Raw genomic sequence first — 10600 nt, forward strand, 5'->3', positions numbered from 1 at the left:
TAAAACAGGACTAAACCAGGGTCTAAAACCAGGTCTAAACCAGGAGGTCTAAACCAGGTCTAAACCAGGTCTAAACCAGGTCTAAACCAGGACTAAACCAGGACTAAACCAGGTCTAAACCAGGACTAAACCAGGTCTAAACCAGGACTAAACCAGGACTAAACCAGGACTCAGGTACTAAACCAGGTCTAAACCAGGACTAAACCAGGACTAAACCAGGTCTAAACCAGGTCTAAACCAGGACTAAACCAGGACTAAACCAGGACTAAACCAGGACTAAACCAGGACTAAACCAGGTCTAAACCAGGACAGGTCTAAACCAGGTCTAAACCAGGTCTAACCAGGTAAACAGGTCTAAACCAGGAAACCAGGTCTAACCAGGACTACACCAGGACTAACAGGTAACCAGGACTAAACCAGGTCTAAACCAGGACTAAACCAGGACTAACCAGGAAACCAGGTCTAAACCAGGTCTAAACCAGGTCTCTAGGTCTAACCAGGACTAAACCAGGACTAAACCAGGACTAAACCAGGTCTAAACCAGGACTAAACCAGGTCTAAACCAGGACTAAACCACTAAACCAGGTCTACCAAACCAGGTCTAGGACTAACCAGGTCTACACCAGGTCTAAACCAGGTCTAAACCAGGTAACCAGGACTAAACCAGGTAACCAGGACTAAACCAGGTCTAAACCAGGTAAACCTAAACCAGGACTAAACCAGGTCTAAACCAGGTCTAAACCAGGACAGGTCTAAACCAAACCAGGACTAAACCAGGTCTAAACCAGGTCTAAAAGGTCTAAACCAGGACTAAACCAGGTCTAACCAGGTCTAACCAGGACTAAACCAGGACTAAACCAGGTCTAAACCAGGTCTAAACCAGGTCTAAACCAGGACTAAACCAGGTCACCAGGACTAAACCAGGACTAAACCAGGTCTAAACCAGGTCTAAACCAGGACTAAAACCAGGTCTAAACCAGGCCTAAACAGGTCTAAACCAGGACTAAACCAGGTCTAAACCAGGACTAAACCAGGTCTAAACCAGGTCTAAACCAGGACTAACCAGGACTACACCAGGACTAAACCAGGTCTAAACCAGGTCTAAACCAGGACTAAACCAGGTCTACACCAGGACTAAACCAGGTCTAAACCAGGTCTAAACCAGGTCTAAACCAGGACTACAACAGGACTAAACCAGGACTAAACCAGGACTAAACCAGGTCTAAACCAGGACTAAACCAGGTCTACACCAGGACTACACCAGGTCTAAACCAGGTCTAAACCAGGTCTAAACCAGGTCTAAACCAGGACTACACCAGGTCTAAACCAGGTCTAAACCAGGACTAAACCAGGACTACAACCAGGTCTACACCAGGACTAAACCAGGACTAAACCAGGACTACACTAGGTCTAAACCAGGACTAAACCAGGTCTAAACCAGGACTAAACCTGGAGTAAACAAGGTCTAAACAAGGTCTAAATCCAGGACTAATCCAGGACTAATCCAGGACTAAACCAGGTCTAAACCAGGACTAAACCAGGTCTAGACCAGGTCTAGACCAGGACTAAACAATGTCTAAACCAGGACTAAACCAGGTCTAAACCAGGTCTAAACCAAGGTCTAAACAAGGTCTAAACAAGGTCTAAACCAGGTTCTAAACAAGGTCTAAACAAGGTCTAAACCAGGTCTAAACCAGGACTAAACCAGGTCCTTTCGTCTGTGTTCTTCAGGCTCGTCTCGACAAGAAAAAAAACTATGAACTAGATCATTTTTTTTTGAACTATGAACATAAAAACAATTACGAACTATGAACAAACTAGTTCATTTTCAAATTTGTGAACTGAATGTTGAACTGGTTCATGTAGAAAATGAACTAACCCTAACTTTAAACTTTAAAACATCTCCATTTCCAGAGAAGAAAACAAACGACGCTACAGAGGCCAAGTCCCGGGTCAGATCTGTGGAGAGGCGACTCCGCTGACGATCACACTGCACGTTTGAAGAACTTTTTGAGCAATAAAACACCAGTAATTCACTTAACGTCAGACAGATACAGTTTGGGGCATAGTGCGGAACATTCCAGACAAACCCAATAACATCTCCATGGAGACGAGCGGAAAAAGAAAAGTCGCACAATGCAGCTTTAAAGAATAAAAAAAATAAACAGTTTGAATGAGTCGACTTCTGGTAAATTTCACGTCCAAAAGTTGAAATCCGTTTTTGTTTTGTGGCTTTATATAATTTTTATTTTAATGTTTTTTGCCTTGTTTGTTTTTGTTTTGTTTTTTGTTTGTTTTTTTCTGTGCATTCTTCCTGTGGACATGCTGCTCCTGATCGTTCGACCTGGAAGTAAAACGACGATGTCTTTTTAAACTTAACTCTGGTTTTCGTCGTCTTCTTTCTCGACCTTCTCAAAACAATTCAATTTTTATACAGCAAAAAGTGTTAAAATTGACTCTCACGGAATCAATTTTAACATTTTCTCAGAGTTTATATGAGTCCAATCTGATCTAGAGTTAATTTAACGGTTTTGGAAGTGTTAATTAAGTAACACTGGACCAAAGTTGATTGATTTTAACCCCGAAATAAAGAGTTATATGAACGTTTTTGAGAGTAAACAGATAACACTTTGTAGAGTTATCCTGATTTAACTAAACAACACACAGAGGAGTTTTATTTTTACTCTTTATTTGAGTTAATTTAAAATGAATTTATGAACAAAACTGGTTCAAACTGGTTCTACTCTCGCCGGAGTTTGAAGTGGTGGGTGGGAGGAGCCAAATCAACACTGAGGAAAGTTGGATTAACACTAAGAAGTTTAATTAAAGGTTGTATAGAGGATTTTCCAAGGAAGGAGAAATCCAGCGACTGTTTGTCCTTTTTCAAATGTTGCTCCTGCGTGAAACCCCCAGAAACAGGTTTATTTCTAGAAAACAAGTCCTCATCGCTGCACATGACTCGTAAACAACTAACTACAGTTGTTAGGGGGCGCGGGATTTCGTGAAGTGAGGAGCAGGGAGCGGGAGGAAGGGGAGCAGAGAAGGTGTGCGGAGATTCAGTGCGAATGAAGCTACTACTACAACACGCAGCAGCAAGCGGACTCTTTCTTTGCCTTGAAAATTACGTTTTCAGACATAGGATATCACATTCGTGTCCTGAAAAACGTTTGTCTAACTCTTGGAAATAAAGTACGTTTTCATAATAAGCAGAAGTTTCCTGTCCAGGAGTAATTTGTGGACCAGTGGTTCAGTCTTTAGACCCTTCGTCTGCTTCAGTCGCGCCATCGCTGGAATGAATCTTCAAGAATCACCTTAGTTTGGCTTTGCTGCTTTTCCCCTTGTCTTCTTCTTTCACCTCAAAAACGGACTTTCTTTTGCGGCGAACTGCTCCTGGATTCTTGTCGTCATTGCAACAAACTTTGTTGAGGAAGATATAGGTCAAAAAAAGCCGCTAAGAACTGTTGCGTTGGTGGAGTAAACAGCGTCTGTGCGTCTTGCGTCTGTGGACTGTGACAGTCGTACGTAAACCACGTACCGGCGGCGCAGGCAAGTCAGTTACACTAGAAACGTAGGGAGTTTGATTGACAGCCTGTCAGCTCACAGATAACGAGGCAGTGTTGTTATCTATTGGCAAATGTTTAGCCCCACCACGTCCAGAGTTGATGAATTTTTATTCTCTTTTTTTTGGTCATCATAATTACAAGGCGACTGCACCTTTATAATCTATCACTGACAATTTGAAGCAAAAAAAAATCCTCCATACAACCTTTAACACTAGTGGAAGTTGAATTAACACTTGAGAAAGTTGAATTAATTTCAACCATCCCAACTCGAACCCCTATTTAACTTTCAAATAGTTAAAATAACACTTTTTGTGTGTGTGTTAAAAACAACTCTGAAATATGTCACCCTGGAATGTTAACTCTCCAGTTTTTGTTGTGTAACTTCCTGGAGGTGGCGTGTCACCCGTGTGTTTCCATGGAAATAGAAAAGTTAAAACCGTACTTTCTCCGTGGAACATTTTTGTACTACACTGTGGAACATTTCCACGGCGACAAGCAGATGAAGTCCCTCCTCCAGGCTGAATGTGAGTCAGAGTCTTTAGTGGAATAAACACAACCACACTGGAAAAAAAAAAATGTTTTTATCTGTTTAAGTTTATTTTTGAGATAAAAAGTTACATAATGTGGCTTTAAAGCTCCTATATTAAACTAAACTGACTCTTGTGAGCTTTAAACCGTCGTCTTATGTTGTTCCCTCCTCAAAAACAAATCTGGAGTTGTGTTGTGTTTTATTTCTAACTCTTTATTATTAGTCTGTCCACATCTCCAAAGCTCGAAACGCTCTGTTCCACCTTGTGATGTCATGAAGTGGCAGTTTTCAACAGCTTTTTACCAGCTCATTTTACATTTAGTTTTACTTTACTCGTTTCTCATTTTATTTTTTACTTGTTTTATTTATTTTACTCATTTTTACATTTTATTTTTTACTCATTTACATTTTTTATTTTATTTTTTACTCATTTACATTTTTCATTTAAATTTTTTACTTGTTTCGTTTTATTTTTTACTCGTTTCTCATTTTATTTTTTACTCGTTTACATTTTTCATTTTATTTTTTACTCGTTTCATTTAATTTTTTACTCGTTTACATTTTTCATTTTGTTTTTTACATTTTATTTTTTACTTGTTTACATTTTTCATTTTATTTTTTACTCGTTTACATTTTTAACATTTTATTTTTTACTCGTTTCATTTTATTTTTTACTCGTTTACATTTTTCATTTTATTTTTTATTCGTTTCATTTTATTTTTTACTCATTTACTTTTTTCTTGTTTTACATTTACATTTAGCTTTACATTTAGAGATCGGCAATTCCAGGTCTGAAACGATCCGAATGATTCTAGTGAAGGCGTGTGGAGTTTAAAAACACAGTGGAGCACTTCCTGTATCACCACACGATGACATCACAAGGTGGAACGAGCGTTTCCAGAGTGTTTTTGAGAGAAGAACTCAAACATGTGTGAAAAAATTAAAAACAAACAACTGAGAAACATGTAGAAATCACTCAAAATATCACAGGTCAAAGAGAAAATCTGAAATAAAAAATAAAAACACAAATTTCTCGTCACTTTTTCTCTTTTTCTTGAAGAACAAAGACCGTACAAAATGAGCGCCTCAGTACAACTCCGCATTAGAACTGGTCTGGAATGTTCCGCAGTACGACTTTAAACCTTTCTATCTTCACAGAGCCCAGACCAGACCAGGTTCCGGGTCAGATCTGTGGAGAGGCGACCTTCAGAGGCGACAGTCAGAATGTCTGTTTTCTTGAGGACTAAACCAGAACCAAACCAGGACTAATCTATGACCAAACGAAGATAAAACCAGGACTAAACCAGGACTAAACCAGACCTAAAACTAGGATCAAACAAGGACCAAACCAGGATCAACTCAAGACTAAACCAGGATTAAACCAGGACCAAACCAGAACTAAACCAGAGCTAAACCAGGACCAAACCAGACCTAAAACTAGGATCAAACAAGGAGAAAACCAGGACCAAACCAGGATCAACTCAAGACTAAACCAGGATTAAACCAGGACCAAACAAACAAGGACTAAACCAGGACCAAACAGACCTAAAACTAGGACCAAACAAGGAGAAAACCAGGACTAAACCAGGACTAAACCAGGACTAAACCAGGACCAAACCAAGACTAAACCAGGACTAAACCAGGACCAAACCAGAACTAAACCAGAATTAAACCAGGACCAAACCAGACCTAAAACTAGGACAAAACGAGAAGAAAACCAGGACTAAACAAGGACCAAACAAGAACTAAAGCAGGACCAAACCAGGACTAAACCAGGACTCAACCAGGACCAACTAGGACCAAACCAGGAGAAACTCCGGTCTGAACCAGGACTAAACCAGGACTAAACCAGGACCAACTAGGACCAAACCAGGAGAAACTCCGGTCTGAACCAGGACTAAACCAGGTTCGTCCTGGTCAGATTGCGTTAAGGTCCACTGTGTAAATCCAACAAATCCAACTAAAGTTTCGTTGTTTCTATGGAGACGTCATCGCTCTGCCTGGAATGTTCCGCAATGTGACTTTAAACATCTCGACTTTACATTTATTCGATCACAGGTGCAAGTTTTACAGCTCAAACGTCCCTCGAAAAACAGACACTGTGACTGTGAGCGGGGCCGCCCCTCCACAGATCTGACCCGGAACTTGGTCTGGTTTGGTCTCCGTGAAGATAGAAAGGTTTAATGCCACACTGCGGAACATTCTGGACAAAGCAATAACAATAATCTCCATGGAGAATCCCTCACACATTCACAGTTTGGCATTAAACCTTCGAATCTGAACCTCGACGTAGATTTTTCACGTGATTTTACTTTTACTTGTGTATTTATTCGCAGTACATCTCCAGTATTTGTACTTTTTCCACCAAATATTAGAAGTACCGAAACACTCAAGGAGGAGGAGCTGCTGTGGTGTCATTTTTTAAGGTTAATGTTAAACCCAGGATGTCGTCGGACTGTACGCCCAGCCTCTCCAGCTCCTCTTGTACCTGAAATTAGAACAAAAATAAAATTAAAAACAGTAAAAACAGGTGAGAAATGGTCAAAGATCTGTTTTATTTACACTACGAGTCCAAAGTCTGGACTCGGGTTTCTTTATGTTTTTGTTTACATTTTAGATAAACGGTAGAAGGTAAAGGTGCATTGTGTAACTTTTCTGCTTGTTTCTATGGTAGCGTTGTAGTCAAGACCGAGACCAAGACCAGTCCAAGACCACCAGGTCCCAAGACCACCAGGTCCCAAGACCACCAGGTCCCAAGACCACCAGGTCCAAGACCACCAGGTCCCAAGACCTCGGCCCATCGAGACCAAATCCAGACCATCTTTGTCATTTCAACATTTATTTGTATTTTACAGTTATTTTGGCACAAATATATCAATGTTTTTATGAGTCAAGTGTCAGACCTCGAGACCGAGACAAGACCGAGTCCAAGCACCTTCAAGACCGAGTCCAAGCGCCTTCAAGACCGAGTCCAAGCGCCTTCAAGACCGAGTCCAAGCGCCTTCAAGACCGAGACAAGACCGAGTCCAAGCGCCTTCAAGACCCAGTCCAAGCACTTTCAAGACCAAGACAAGACCATGTCCAAGCAATTCGAGACCGAGTCCAAGAGCCTTCGAGACTGAGACAAGACCGAGTCCAAGCGCCTTCAAGACCGAGACAAGACCAAGTCCAAGTGCCTTCAAGACCGAGACAAGACCGAGTCCAAGCACCTTCGAGACCGAGACAAGAGCAAGTCCAAGCGCCATTAAGACCGAGACAAGACTGAGTCCAAGCGCCTTCAAGACCGAGACAAGACCAAGTCCAAGCGCCTTTAAGACCGAGACAAGACTGAGTCCAAGCGCCTTCAAGACCGAGACGAGACCGAGTCCAACATCCTTCAAGATCGAGACAAGACCGAGTCCAAGAGCCTTCAGAACTGAGACAAGATCAAGTCTAAGCACCTTCAAGACCGAGACAAGACCGAGTCCAAGCGTCTTCGAGGTCGAGTCCAAGCGTCTTCGAGGTCGAGTCCAAGCGTCTTCAAGGTCGAGTCCAAGCGTCTTCAAGACCGAGACAAGACCAAGTCCAAGCCCCTTGAAGGTCGAGTCCAAGCGCCTTCAAGACCGAGTCTAAACGGGGTTGAGTCTGAGATGAGACTAAGACTGCAAAAAGGATCGGACAGACCTTCCACCAGAAAAGTTACACAACAAACCTTCAAATATTGTACAAAACTCTCCTAAAATTCACAGAGATTAACACAAAACAAATAAAAATATAAGAAAACACCTTTATATGGTTGAAATATTGTGTAAAATATGAATTTCTTTTTCAACTTTTCTTCACAAACTGCGTCTCGATCGGTGTAAAACTCATTTATATTTACAACAGGTCAAGTCCAGATTAGGGAATCGTCAAAACCTTTAAACAGAAACGTAAAAGAACGACCCGACCTGCACCAGAGCTTCTTCTTCAGACAAAGGACCAGAAGTCGACAGATGCATGTCCATAAAAACTACAAAATAAAAAGGACATGATGTTATTTAATCTAAAACACACACAACTTTATTAGTCTATAAACTTCGCTGGAATAAAACTTTTTCAGAAGCACCGCCTTGTTTATCCAAGTTCTGTGTTTTTCCTTGTTTAAAACTTGAGTACCGTATTTTTCGGACTATAAGGCGCACGTAAAATCCCTTAATTTTATTCCACTGAGTCACATCCTTTAGTCCAGCAGAATCAGCGCACAAGGAGCGAGCTGTTTTTTTTCAGAGTTTATTCTCGTTTAATTTTTCCTCGTTTTACTTGTTTTATTTTTTTACTCGTTTACATTTTCCATTTTATTTTTTACTCGTTTTATTTTTTTTACTCGTTTCATTTTACTTTTTACTCGTTTTTACATTTTTCATTTTATTTTTTACACATTTCATTTTTTACTTGTTTCATTTTATTTTTTACTTGTTTACATTTTTTATTTTATTTTTTACTCATTTTATTTTTTACTAGTTTTTACATTTTTTATTTTATTTTTTACTCGTTTCCATTTTCCATTTTATTTTTTACTCGTTTAATTTTTTTACTTGTTTCATTTTATTTTTTACACATTTTATTTTTTACTTGTTTCTTTTTATTTTTACTTGTTTTTACATTTTTCATTTTATTTTTTACACATTTAATTTTTTACTTGTTTCATTTTATTTTTTACTTGTTTCATTTTATTTTTTACTTGTTTCTTTTTATTTTTTACTTGTTTTTACATTTTTCATTTAATTTTTTACACATTTATTTTTTACTTGTTTCATTTATTTTTACTTGTTTTACATTTTTAATTTTATTTTTTACTCATTTTATTTTTTACTTTTTACATTTTAATTTGATTTTTTACTCATTTTATTTTTTACTTGTTTTTATTTTTACTTGTTTACATTTTTAATTAGATTTTTTATTCATTTAATTTTTTACTAGTTTTTACATTTTTAATTTGATTTTTTACTCATTTTATTTTTTACTTGTTACATTTAATTTTTTACATTTTCATTTCCATTTTATTTTTACTCGTTTAATTTTTTTACTTGTTTCATTTATTTTTTACACTTTTATTTTTTACTTGTTTCATTTTATTTTTTACTTGTTTCTTTTTATTTTTTTTACTTGTTTTTACATTTTTCATTTTATTTTTTACTCGTTTTATTTTTACTCATTTTATTTTTTACTCATTTTATTTTTTACTCATTTTATTTTTTACTCATTTCCATTTTCCATTTTATTTTTTACTCATTTTATTTTTTACTCGTTTCATTTTATCTTTTTGCTCGTTTTATTTTTTTACTTGTTTCATTTTATTTTTTACTCGTTTACGTTTTCTGGTTTTACATTTACATTTACTTTTACATTTAGAGATCGGCAATTCCAAGTCTGAAATGATCCAAATGATTCTAGTGAAGGTGTGTCCTTTAGTCCAGCAGAATCTGAACCGCATCAGCGCACAAGGAGCGAGCTGTTTTTTTCAGAGCTTATAGTTTATGCAAATGAGTCATGTGGTTTTAAGTTTCGTTTGTGTAAAACTTAAACAAATGTGTCAAAGCTGCATTAAACACATTATTACTCTGTGTATATTTGAGTCGCTCTCGTAGGAAATGAAAAAGTCGTCGTCTGTTTGTTTCGTTTAATGCTCCTAATAATCCAGCGCGATTTATGTATGAAAACAGACGAGAGATTTCAACATTATTGATACTGCGCTTTATAATCTGAAGAATACGGTAATACTAATAATACAATACACAATAAGACATCCTCATTAATTACGACGGAGTATAAGGGTCAGATTAAAAAAAATAAATGATGCTGGCGCTACGAGAATAAAGTCGTAACATTTCGACATTAAAGTCATAATATTACGAAAATAAAGTCGTAATTTTCCGAGAATATCGGCTGCTCGGAAAGAGTCTGGAGAATTTGGAGCGTTTTGTAAAGGAGAAGAATTCTGTGTATCGTTCGTTCATTCGACTGAATCAGGTCCGGAACCAAACCAGAACTAAGACCAGGATTGAGACCGGGACCAGATTGGGACTGAGGCCAGGGCCAGACCAGGACCGGACTGAAACCAGGACTGGGAAATGGCGTTTCCGTGACTTAAAATGCGATGCAGGACAATTGCGCCGCAAACAGACTGAACCAGGACTGAACCAGGACTGAACCAGGACTAAACCAGGACTAAACCAGGACTGAACCGAGGAATGAACCGAGGACTGAACCAGGACTAAACCAGGACTAAACCAGGACTGAACCAGGAAACCAGGACTAAACCAGACTACTGAACCAGGACTGAACCAGGACTAAACCAGGACTGAACCAGGACTAAACCAGGACTAAACCAGGACTAAACCAGGACTAACCAGGACTGAACCAGGACTGAACCAGGACTAAAACCAGGACTAAACCAGGACTAAACCAGGACTAAACCAGGACTGACTAAACCAGGACTAAACCAGGACTAAACCAGGACTGAACCAGGACTAAACCAGGACTGAAC

The 10600-nt window shown here is 38.6% G+C and overlaps 1 protein-coding gene across 1 annotated transcript in view; it reads left to right on the forward strand.

The window, feature by feature from the left end:
• Positions 1-10600, forward strand: part of zgc:77880 (zf-DHHC domain-containing protein) — a 52056-nt gene that overhangs the window by 33141 nt on the left and 8315 nt on the right. The window lies entirely within an intron of this gene.

This window comes from Boleophthalmus pectinirostris, unplaced genomic scaffold (assembly GCF_026225935.1).
Source record: "Boleophthalmus pectinirostris isolate CB_2022bp ecotype Guang Dong unplaced genomic scaffold, ASM2622593v1 HiC_scaffold_20, whole genome shotgun sequence".
NCBI classification, from domain to species: Eukaryota; Metazoa; Chordata; class Actinopteri; order Gobiiformes; family Gobiidae; genus Boleophthalmus; species Boleophthalmus pectinirostris.